The 12,372-nt window shown below is 39.4% G+C and overlaps 1 pseudogene; it reads left to right on the top strand.

Moving 5' to 3' along the window:
- The first annotated feature begins 538 nt into the window (after nt 1-538).
- The window catches only part of LOC147340192 (small ribosomal subunit protein eS1 pseudogene), a 64,368-nt pseudogene continuing 52,534 nt past the window's right edge, over nt 539-12,372 (top strand).

Raw genomic sequence — 12,372 nt, 5'->3', positions numbered from 1 at the left:
CCATGGGATCTTTCTGACCCAGGGCTTAAGACCCGTGTCTCCTGCTTTGGCAGGACGTATTCTTTACCACGGAGCCGCCAGGGAAGCCCTAGAGCATGGGAAGACTCTAAGAGGTGGAGAGAAAAAGGCAGACTGGTTAGGAACCTCAGAACCCAAGCAACAGCATGGTGGTGAATTCCTAGAGTTTTCTTTTTGTCTCATCTCCTTGACTGGGTGCTGGAGAAGACCACAGATCAAAAAAAGAAAAAGGATTCTACGAAAAGCCTGCCCTTTCTAGCCAAAAGACTAGGAAAAGGACAACCTAGCGAAACTTTTGGACATTAATCTCTCTACCTCAGGCAAACCCCACAGAACAAAAACTGGGGTCCTACTCTGCCAGGAAAGACCAAGTGGGGACCTCCATCTTTGCCGTACTGTGAGGAAGTGCCCTCAAACCATCCCTTCCCCCCCACCCAAGTGGTATCAGGGAAGGCTGAATGGGAAGGTGGGACTTCTATCCCTTGTTGGGTAGTAAGGAGCCCTGTACCCCTTGACGCCAATGGAAGCCACCAGGAAGCCTGAGCTTTCACAGCTCCGTCACCCTGCAGTAACAAGGTACCCCTCCCCCTCTCTTGGGGGTGGTTTCAAAGGAGATCCAATGCAGGATCAAGACTTTCACCAAGATTCAGAGGTTATGAGGCCACCCCCCCACCACAGCGTCGGTGACGGCAGTCATGAAGCACCTTTAACCTTCCCAGGAAGGGTGGGATCAGTAGAGGCCTATGGAGAGCCTGAACTCCCATCTCTGTCCAGCAGTAACAAGGAGCACACCCCCACACTTGTCAACAAAGGAGCAACTGGACTTTCACCCTCATCTGGCTGGGCAGTGTCCTCACTTCCTCTGCCTGAGCAACTTCAGAAAAGGTCAGCTAACATACAAGATTTAGATAATATTTGAACTCTTATAACACTGTGCTGCCCTAGATGTGCCGGTTCCAATCAAAAATCGCTGATCATACCAAGAACCAGGAAGGTCTCAATCTGCATGAGAAAAGATAACCAAGATGACAGAATTGTTAGAATGATCTGACAAGGGTTTTAAAGCCGCTGCCAGAAAAATGTTTCAATGAACAATTGCAAAAAGGCTTGAAAGAAATTTTTAAAAAATCTCAGGGAAGAAATTCAAGATATAAGGAAGAACCAAATGGAAATTTTAGATCTAAGAATTGCAATAACTGAAATGAAAAAATCAATGCATAGACTCAACAGCAGAATATAAAGAACAGAGGAAAGAGAGAATTTGAGGATAGAATAGAAATTACCCAATCTGAACAAAAGAGAGAAAACAGACTAAAAAATAAAAGAAAGAAAAGAAAAAACAAGAACAACACTTCAGTAACATATAAGACTATAAGAAAAAACTAATATTCAGATCATGGGTGTCTCAGAAGGAGAGGAGTAAGAAGGTGGAGCTGAAATAGCATTTGAAGAAATAATGGAAAATTCCCCCAAATTTGGCAAAAGATATAAACCTACAGGGGGGCTTTCCAGTTGGCACTAGTGGTAAAGAACCTGCCTCCCAATGCAGGAGACATAAGGGACACAGGTTTGATCCCTGGGTTGGGACGATCTCCTGGAGGATGTCATGGCAACGTACTCCAGTATTTTTGCCTGGAGAACCCCATAGAACCCTGGCAGGCTACTGTCCATAGGCTCCCAACAGAGTTGGACACGACTGAAGTGACTTAGCACTCATGCATGCATAAACCTACAGATTCAAGATACTGAAGCAAACCTCAAACAGGATAAAACTCAAGAAATGCACGCTGCTGCTGAGTCACTTCAGTCGTGTCCGACTCTGTGTGACCCCATAGACGGCAGCCCACCAGGCTCCCCCGTCCCTGGGATTCTCCAGGCAAGAACACTGGAGTGGGTTGCCATTTCCTTCTCCAATGCATGAAAGTGAAAAGTGAAAGGGAAGTCGTTCAATCGTGTCCGACCCTCAGCGACCCCATGGACTGCAGCCTACCAGGCTCCTCTGTCCATGGGATTTTCCAGGCAAGAGTACTGGAGTGGGGTGCCATTGCCTTCTCCAGAAATGCATGCTAAGGCTCACCATAGTCAAACTTCTGAAAACTAAGACAAAGAAAAGATCTTGAAAGTAGCCAGGAGAAAGGACACTACCTACAGGGGAAAACAGTTTGCGTGATGGATTTCTTCTCATCCAAAACCATGAAGGATGGAAGAAAATGGCACATTTTTCAAGTGCTGAAAGAAGAGAACTTTCAATGCAGAATTGTATAGCTAGCAAATATATTCTTAGAGAGTGAAGGGGAAATCAAGACATTCTCCGATGACAAAAAAACTAAGAGAATTTGCACTCTTGTGAACGGCTAACAGAAATTCTCTAAATCGAAAGAAAATGATAAAAGAGGAAATCTTGGCCCACCAGAAAGGAAGAACAGCAGAGCAAAATATGGGTAAATACAATAGACTTTCATTCTCTTTATTGAGTTTTTTAAATTATGTTTCATGGTTGAAACAAAAATTATAACACTGGCTTGTGTAGTTCTCTGTGTATATGCGTGCATGTGTGCTAGGTCGCTTCAGTGGTGTCCAACTCCATGTGGCCCTATGGACGACAGCCTGCAAGGCTCCTCTGTCCATGGGATTCTCCAAGCAAGAGTACTGGAGTGGGTTGCTGTGCCCTGCTCCTCAATGTATGTAGAGGAAAATAATTAAGACAATTATATTATGAATGGGGGAGGGTAAAGAGTCTTAAAAGGAAGTAAAATTTCTGCACTTTTACTCCAACTGGTAAAATGCTGACATCAGTAGACTGGTAAATTATGTATGTATAAAACAGCACAGCCACTAAAAATGCTGTACAAAGAGATACACCCAGGACATTCCTGGTAGTCCAATGGGTAAGAATCCGCCAGCCAATGCAGGTGACACAGGTTCAATCCCTGCTCCGGGAAGATCTCACAAGCTGTGGAGCAACTAAACCCGTGAAGGTTATGAGGCTCACAACTCCCGAGCCATGCTCTGCAACCAGAAAAGCCACCACAATGAGAAGCCCATGAACTGCAGCTAGAGAGTAGCCCCTGCTTGCTGCAACTGGAGAAAACCCTTGAGCAACAATGACTCAGCACAGCCAAAAAAAAAAAGATGCACCCAAAGAACACTAGAGGTAAATCAAAACGGAATTATAAAAAATGATCAAGCAGCCCACAGGAAGGCAGGAGCAAGGTCATTCTGGTGGCACATGAGAGGCTTCGAGGGTGAGGAGGCTGGGTGCAGAAGTGGTGGTATCTCTGCCTCTACTGTCAGGGTTATTCCAGAACTAACCCAGATTCTTTTGCACAAAGATTGCTAGTCCATCCTACTGCTTTGCAGTGCACTGGAGGTGGGGACAGGGAAAAGAACCTGCCAAGTTCTTCCATGGAGCTTTGCCTTGGGCGTTCCAATTGGTTAGTAAACTGTTTATAGTGGTACTTAAGGAAGGTTCTTTTCCAGGCCAGCAGGCCAAGCTGCCATCACACAAGAAGGGGCTCCTTGCCAAGGCTTGGGCTCAGCTAACCTTCATCACCATAGCGGTTCCCTCCTGGAGCAGGATGATACCTTTGTGTACTGATGGCAAAAGCCAAAAGCATCACTTTGTGGGTGACCTATGCTGCTGGAAAAATGAAATTAAGATATCTTTGAAAAGGGCCTGATGCAACTTTGGCAAGGAGGAGAAACAAACTCTATACATTTGGAGCTCTGCCCTAAATGCTTAAGCAATATTTGGGTTCAAAATCAGCCAACCTTGGCAAACTTTCCCTGGCAGAATATAAAGGCCTATTTGAACAGGCATTTTTAGTCTTTGAACAATTAGAAAGAAAATGAAGACTGAGTTCCAAAGCAGTTCAACTTGCCTTTCATTTTACTGAGGATGTTCTGTATCCTTCCAGGTAGGTGGTAAGGCTCCAAGTCTTGAGGTAGATCATGTCTTAGGACCCTCTGGCCTTGTGTTTCTGGTCTCCCAACTCTGAGTCTTCCAGAAGAATGCCTCTGCAGACTTTCCATTATATAATATATAAATATATTTCCAGATATACCTATAAATATATATTTTATATATAAATATATATATAGTTGTTTATACTTTTTATACTTAAAAAAAAGTGTTGGGGGCTATTTGTACATTACTCATCATTCATTATTCCAAATGTCATTTTAATCATTTCAACATGAAACCATCTTAATATTCTCAATAACAGAAATGGTAACTTTATTTAAAAAATTTTAAAAATTGAAGTATAGTTGATTTACAATAATACATTAGTGTCAGCTGTACAACATAGTGATTCAGTCTTTTTATAGCAAGAGAATTTCAGAAAAACAGTGGCCTCTGCTTCACTGACTACACTAAAGCCTTTGACTGTGTAAATCACAACAAACTGTGGAAAATTCTTAAAGAGATGGGAATACCAGACTACCTGACCTGCCTCCTGAGAAACCTGGAATGCAGGTCAGGAAGGTCAGGAAGGAACAGTTAGAACCGGACATGGAATGAAGACTGGTTCCAAGTTGGGAAAGGAGTACATCAAGGCTGTATATTGTCACCCTGCTTATTTAACTTACACGCGGAGTACATCATGCAAAATGCTGGGCTGGATGAAGCACAAGTTGGAATCAAGATTGCCAGGAGAAATATCAATAACCTCAGATATGTAGATGACACCACCCTTATGGTGGAAAGCAAAGAGGAACTAAAGTAACTGAACTGAACTGGCTAGCTTATTCTTTTTTCCTAATGTTAGTTTTAATATTTAAAGTTAACAGTGCTGATAAGAAACAAGGATATAATGCATAACATAGGGAAATATAGCCATTGTTTTGTAATAACTTTAACTTGTTGTTGTTCAGTCGCTCAGTCGTGTCCAACTCTCTGCCACCCCATGGACTGCAGTATACCAGGCTTCCCTGTCCATCACCAACTCCTGGAGCTTGCTCAAACTCATGTCCTTTGAGTCGGTGATGCCATCTGCCTTGAATCCAGTCCCATCACTTCATGGCAAATAGATGGGGAAATAATGGAAACATTGACAGACTTTATTTTCTTGGGCTCCAAAATCGCTGCAGATGATGACTGCAGCCATGAAATTAAAAGATGCTTGCTCCTTGGAAGAAAAGCTATGATCCACCTAGACAGCATATTAAAAATCAGAGACATCACTTTGCTGACAAAGGTCCGTCTAGTCAAAGCTGTGGTTTTTCCAGTAGTCATGTATGGATTTGAGAGTTGGACCATAAAAAAGGCTGAGCGCTGAAGAATTGATGCTTTTGAACTGTGGTGTTGGAGAAGACTCTTGAGAGTCCCTTGGACTGCAAGGAGATCCAACCAGTCCATTCTAAAGAAAACCAGTCCTGAATATTCATTGGAAGGACTGATGCTGAAGCTGAAACTCCAATACTTTGGCCACCTGATGTGAAGAGCTGACTCATTTGAAAAGACCCTGATGCTGGGAAAGATTGAAGGCAGGAGGAGGAGGGGACGACAGAGGATGAAATGGTTGAATGGCATCACTGACTCAAAGGACATGAGTTTGAGCAAGCTCCAGGAGTTGGTGATGGACAGGGAAGCCTGGTATACTGCAGTCCATGGGGTGGCAGAGAGTTGGACACGACTGAGCGACTGAACAACAACAAGTTAAAGTTATTACAAAACAATGGCTATATTTCCCTATGTTATGCATTATATCCTTGTTTCTTATCAGCACTGTTAACTTTAAATATTAAAACTAACATTAGGAAAAAAGAATAAGCTAGCCAGTTCAGTTCAGTTGCTTTAGTTCCTCTTTGCTTTCCACCATAAGGGTGGTGTCATCTACATATCTGAGGTTATTTATACTTCTCCTGGCAATCTTGATTCCAACTTGTGCTTCATCCAGCCCAGCATTTTGCATGATGTACTCCGCATGTAAGTTAAATAAGCAGGGTGACAATAGACAGCCTTGATGTACTCTTTTCCCAATTTGGAACCAGTCTATTGTTTCATGTCCATTTCTAACTGTTGCTTCTTGACCTGCATACAGATTTCTCAGGAGGCTGGTGAGGTGGGTCTGTTATTCCCATCTCTTTAAGAATTTTCCACAGTTTGTTGTGATCCACACAGACAGAGGCTTTAGCGTAGTCAATAAAGCTAGCCAATGTGCCCTTATGAACAATACATAGGTGCTTAAGTTTAGCTGATTTGTGGAAAATTGCTATCTTCACAATATTAAGTCTTCCAATCTAGGTTTCCATGCATTTCTGTTAACAATATTGGTGGTTTAGTCACTAAGTCATGTTCGACTCTTGAGATCCCATGGACTGTAGCCTGCCAGGCTCCTCTGTCCATGGAATTCTCCAAGCAAGAATACTGGAGTGGGTTGCCATTTCCTTCTCCAGGGGATCTTCCCAATCCAGAAATTGAACCCGGGTTTCCTGCATTGCAGGGAGATTTTTTACCGACTGAGCTATGAGGGAAGTCCGTCAACAATATTAATAGTATTTTATAACTTTCTCTATAGAGTTCTTGCACAACTCTGATAGATTTACATGTTTAGTGTTTTTGATGCTAATATAAATTATTCCTCTTAAGGTGTCATTTCCTAATTACACTTTTTTAAAAGATTTTTTTGATGTGGAGTCTTTATTGAATTTGTTACAATATTGCTTCTGTTTTATGTTTTGGTTTCTTGGCCTCACGGCATGTGGGATCTTAGCTCCCTGACCAGGGATCAAAGCTGCACCCTCTGTACTGGAAGGCGAATCTGAACCACGGGACCGCCAGGGATGTCCCCTAATTATGCTTTTAATGTCATATAAAAACTTGATTGTGTGTTTTGACAATTTCTGCTGCACCTTGCTGACCTTCCAACACACACAACTTTCCATGTACACAATCATGCTGCTAACAAATAAGATTGTTTATTTCTATTTGCTAGACACAATGCGCTGGTGGTATAAAGAACCTGTCTGCCAGTGCAGGAGACGTAAGAGAGGTGGGTTAGATCCTTGGGTCAGGAAGATCCCCTGGAGGAGGGCACGGCACGACACTCAAGTATTCTTGCCTGGAGAATCCCATGGACAGAGGAGCCTGATGGGCTATAGCCCATTGGGTCGCAAAGAGTCGGACTCGAATGAAACGACGTAAGCACACAGACATGATGCATTCTTATTTATTCTTTTTTGCCTTATTGTCCTAGCTACATTACGATGGCTGTTAAATAGAGTGGACATCCTTGTCTTGTTCCAATTTCAAAGCCTTCAATATTTCATCACTGTATGATGCTTGCTGTAGGGTTTTAGGAGGTGTCACTTTAAGGAAGCCCATTTCTATTTGGAGTTTTCGAAGAATTTTTTTTTATCATGAATGAATGTTATATTAAATGCTTCTAATGTATTATGAAATAGTCATGATCTTGCTCCTTTATTTTGTTAATATAGTGAGTAGCATTTACTTTCAAATTGCACACCAATCCTGCATTTCTGAAATAAACATATCCCTTTTCATAAAAATAAAAGGCAACCTTGCCAGCTCTACCCAGACTGCGTCATGATGACTCATAGTGGCAGCCCTCTGGAGCTTTGAATATTTTTGATGTTATGTGCTGGAATTTTGTGGAAAATTCATTCTCTAAGAGGTAATAACCAAATGGGGAAAATCTTTAAAAATATTTACTGGTTTGTTTCTTGTATGTGTGTGTTTGTCTCTCTTTCTTTCTGTGCTTGCTTTAAAACCAGATTCCTAATTATCCATCCCTTTCTTACTAAGGTAAGTTTACCTATTTTGGTAAGGCATTGCTGATTAACAAAATGCTCCAAACTTACTGGCAAAAAAACAACTAGTATTTTATTATAGATGGATCAGGAATTCACAAAGGAAGTGGTGGGGTCCGTTTGTCTCTGTTGTATAAAGTCTGGGGCCTCAGCTGGGAGACTAAAATGTCTGGGGATGAGCTGAACAGCTGGATCAAAGCATGACCGGGAAGACTTCCTTTATGGTGTCTGGTGCCTGGGATAAGATACTCTGGCGTCTGGGCTCAGCTCGGATTGTCTGCCAGAGTGCTTACGTTTGGTTCTCCTTATGGCTTGGGTGCCGACTGCATGGTAGCTCCAGGTGGCTGGACTGATGACATGGCAGCTCAGGGCTCAGAGAGTATTGTAGTGAGCAAGGTGGAAACTGCATGGCATTGGATGGCTTAGGTCAGGGGTTAGCAAAATTTTCTGTAAAGGGTCAGATAGTAAATAGTTTAGTTGTGTAGGTCGTAAATTCTCTCTTGCCCCTGCTGTTGTAGCATGAAATTGCGATAGACGGTACATAAACAAATAGGCATGGTTGTATTAGAAAAGAGAATCAACTGCATTTATTTCAACCAGTAGCAGTGAAGTTGCTCAGTTGTGTCCAACTCTTTGTGATCCCATGGACTGTAGCCTACCAGGCTCCTCCATCCATGGAATTTTCCAGGCAAGAGTACTGGAGTGGGTTGCCATTTCCTTCTCCAGGGGATCTTCCTGACCCAGGGATCGAACCCAGGTCTCCCTCATTGCAGGTACACGCTTTACTGTCTGAGCAACCAGGGAAGCCCTAATTTATTTAGGGACACTGAAATTTATTTAGGGACACTGAAATTTGAATTCCATATAATGTTCACATGCTTCTTTTGAGTTTTCTCAACGCTCTAAGAAAAATGTACATTTGTCACTTACTGACTGTACAAAAATTGACAGTGGACCAGATTTGACCCATGGGGGTGAAGTTTGTCAACCTTTAACATAGAGTATTTGTAGCCTTTCATAAAGTTCCCCTGGTCGTCTTTTCAGTCAATGTTAACCTTCACTCATAGTTCCAGGCAACCATCAGCCTGTTCTCTATCAGTATAGATTAGTTTTGCTCATTCTAGAATTTCATGGGAATGGAATCATACAGTATGTCTGGCTTATATTTCTCATCACAGTGTTTTGAGATTTATTGGTGTTGTGTGTATAAATTGTTAGTTTTTTTAATTGCTGAATAATATTCCTTCACATGGATATACCATAATATGTCTAACCATTTTTCTATTGATTTTCATATTGTCCCCATTTTTTGGCTACTATGAACAAAGTTCTTATGCACATTTGTGCACAAATCTTTGCATGTTTTCATTTCTTTTGGATTGTATAGTAAGTATATGTTTAACTTTGAATCTTCAAAATTGTTCCCCAAAGCAGCTGTAGCATTTTTATTCCCAATAGCAACGTATGGGAATTATAGTTACTTCATATTTTTGTCAACTCTTAGCAGTGTTAACCTTTTTAATTTTACCAATCTAGTTGGTGGTATTTTTTTTTAAGTGGGTGGTTTTAAATTACGTTTTTTCATTACCTAATGATCTTGAACATCTTTTCATGTATTTATCGGCCATGTCTTCTTTCCTAAAGTATCTGTTTAAATTTTTTCCTATATATTGGGGATTTTCTTATTGTTTTTTTTTTGTTTATTTGTTTTTTCAAGAAAAACATTTATTATGCTTATGTTTTGACTTGTTCTGTAGATTCTTTTTTTTTTCTTTTTTAATTTTATTTTATTTTTAAACTTTACATAATTGTATTAGTTTTGCCAAATATCAAAATGAATGTTTTTTTTAATTTATTTATTTATGGCTGGGTCTTTGCTGCTCTGTGTGGGCTTTCTCTAGTTGTGATGAGCAGGGGCTACTTGTTGCAGTGGCATCTCTTGTGTAGAGCACAGGCTCTAAGCTTGGGCTCAGTATTTGTAGCCATGGGCTTAGTTGCCGCAAGGCACGTGGGATCTTCCCACACCAGGAATGGAACCCTTGTCACTTGCATCGGCAGGCGGATTCGTTACCTCTGGACCATCAGGGAAGTCCCTGTCTTATTGTTTTAAGAGTTTTTTATGCATACGAATCTTTCATCAGATATATATATATATATATGGAATATTTTCTCTCAGCCAGTCGACTTGTTTTTTAATTTTCATATTATTGATTATCAGTGAACAGTAGTTTTAAATTTTGATGAGGTTCAATGTATTAATTTCTTCTTATCTAGTTCACATTTCTTGGGTCCTATCTAAGAAATTTCTTCTTACACCAAGACCACAAAAATTTTCTCTTATGTTTTCTTATAAAAGTTTTTTATTTTGGGTTTTATATTTAGAACTAAGATCTATTTTGAGCTTATATTTGTGTATGGTGTAAGGCAAGGTAAAGCTACATTTTTTTTTTTTTTCCAATGTGGATATCCTTTACTAAGTCTTGAAATCAGGTTATATAAATCCTCCAACATTGTTCTTCTTTTTCAAAATTGTTTAGTCTAATCTAGTTATTTTACATTTCCACATAAATTTAGAAGTAGCTTGTCAATTTCTTAAAAAAGAAAACAACACTGGTAGGATTTTTATTTGGATTGCATTGAATCTATTAAATTTGGGGAGAACAGATATCTTAATAATTTTGAATCTTCCAATCTATGAATATGCTATATGTCTCCATTTATTTAGTCTTCTTCAATTTCCTTATGTAGTATTTTGAAGTTTTCAATGTCTAAGTCTTGGATATATTTTTTTAAAATTTATTTCGTGTATTTGGATGGTATCATTGATGATATTTTTAAAATTTCAGTTTCCCACTCTTCTTTACTTGTAGATAGACATATAGTTAATTTTTGTATTTTTGTCTCATATGTCTTGAAGACTTGCTAATCTCACCTATTAGTTCTAGGGCTTTTTTTAGATTCCTTAGAATGTTTTATGTACATGATCATGTAATATAAGTTCAGTTTTACCTTTTAATTTCCAATCTGTATGCCATTTATTTCTTTTCCCTGATTTATTGCACTGGCTAGTACAATATTAAGTGTAAATAGTGAAGATCAGTGTTTTGGCCCCATTCCTTGTCTTACTGGGAAAACATTTATTCTTTAACATTAAATATGATGTTAGCTGTAGGTTTCGCATAGACATTCTTTATCAGATTAAGAAAACTGTCTTTTATTCCTAATGTTCTGAATGATTTTATTATGAATGAGTGTTGGATATTGTCAAATGTGGGGGGTTGTATTGATATGATCATATAATTTTTGGGGGGCTGGACTATGCAGCTTGCTGTATCTTAGTCGCCGCCTCAGGGATCCAATCCAGGCTCTGGCAGTGAAGGCACTGAATCCTAACCATTGGACTGGCTGGAAATTCCTATTCAGTTTTTTTTTAGCTTGTTAATATGGTCATTTTATTGGTTGATTTGCAAATGATAAACCAACCTATATTCCTTAGATAAATACCACTTGGTCAAGTGTAGTATCTTTTATATGTTGCTGGATTTGAGTTGCTATTTTATTCAGAATTTTTGTGTCTATGTTTATGAGGAATACTGGTCTGTAGTTTTATTTTCTTTGTTTTGTTTTGGGGGGGCACGTGGGACTTTTGAACTTCACTGCAGCATGTGGAATCTTTAGTTGTGGCATGTGAACTGCTAGGTGTGGCGTGTGGGATCTCGTTCCCGGACCAAGGATGGAACCCAGGGCCCTGCACTGGGAGTGAGGAGCCTTAGCTGTTGGACCACCAGGGAAGTCCCTGTAGTTTTGTTTTCTTATATCAGGATAATGTTAGTCTCATACAATGAGTTGTAAAGTGTTCCTTTCTCTTCTATTTTCTGAAAAGAGTATAGTTGAATTAGTATTATATCTTTCTTATGTGTTTGGTTGAATTCAGTAAAGCCATTGGGGCCTAGAATATTCTTTCTGGAATGGTTATTTGTGAATTCAGGTTTTGTAATTGACATAGGATTTTTCTTCTTTTCTATTTCTTGTTGACTCCATTTTGGTAATTTTTGTCTTTCAAGGAATTTGTTCATTTCATGTAGTTGTTAAACTTATGGTGTTAAGTCATTATATATAGTCTCCATGATCCATATGATATGTCCTCTTTTATCTCTGATTTTGATAATTTGTGTCTTCTTTCTCTCCTTGATCAGTCTAGCTAGAGGTTTATCAACTTCACTGACATTTTCAAAAAACCAACTTTTTGTTCCATTGATTTTCTTTATTGTTTGTCCATTTTCTAGTTTATTGATTTCTGTTCCTATCTTTACTTTTCCCTTTCTTGCAATCTCTTCAGGTCTAATAAGTTCTTTTTCTAGCTTCCTTTTTAAAAATTGATTATAGTTGATTTTTTTGTTCTAGCTTCTTAAGGTAGAAGCTTAGATCATTAGTTTTAGACATTTCTTCTTTTATAATATAAATATTTAAAGTTATAAAAATTTCCTCCTGATTTCTTTCACTTATGTGTTTTATAGAAGTGTGTGGTTTAATTTCCAAATATTCGGACATTTCCAGATCTTATTGGTTTAATTTAATTCT

The sequence above is a fragment of the Bos grunniens genome, chromosome X (assembly GCF_055505025.1).
Source record: "Bos grunniens cultivar Pamir isolate PY7600 chromosome X, Bosgru_T2T1.0, whole genome shotgun sequence".
In the NCBI taxonomy this organism is placed as follows: domain Eukaryota; kingdom Metazoa; phylum Chordata; class Mammalia; order Artiodactyla; family Bovidae; genus Bos; species Bos grunniens.
The sequence above is the reverse complement of the archived record's forward strand: the minus strand, read 5'-3'. Positions and strand labels throughout refer to the sequence as shown.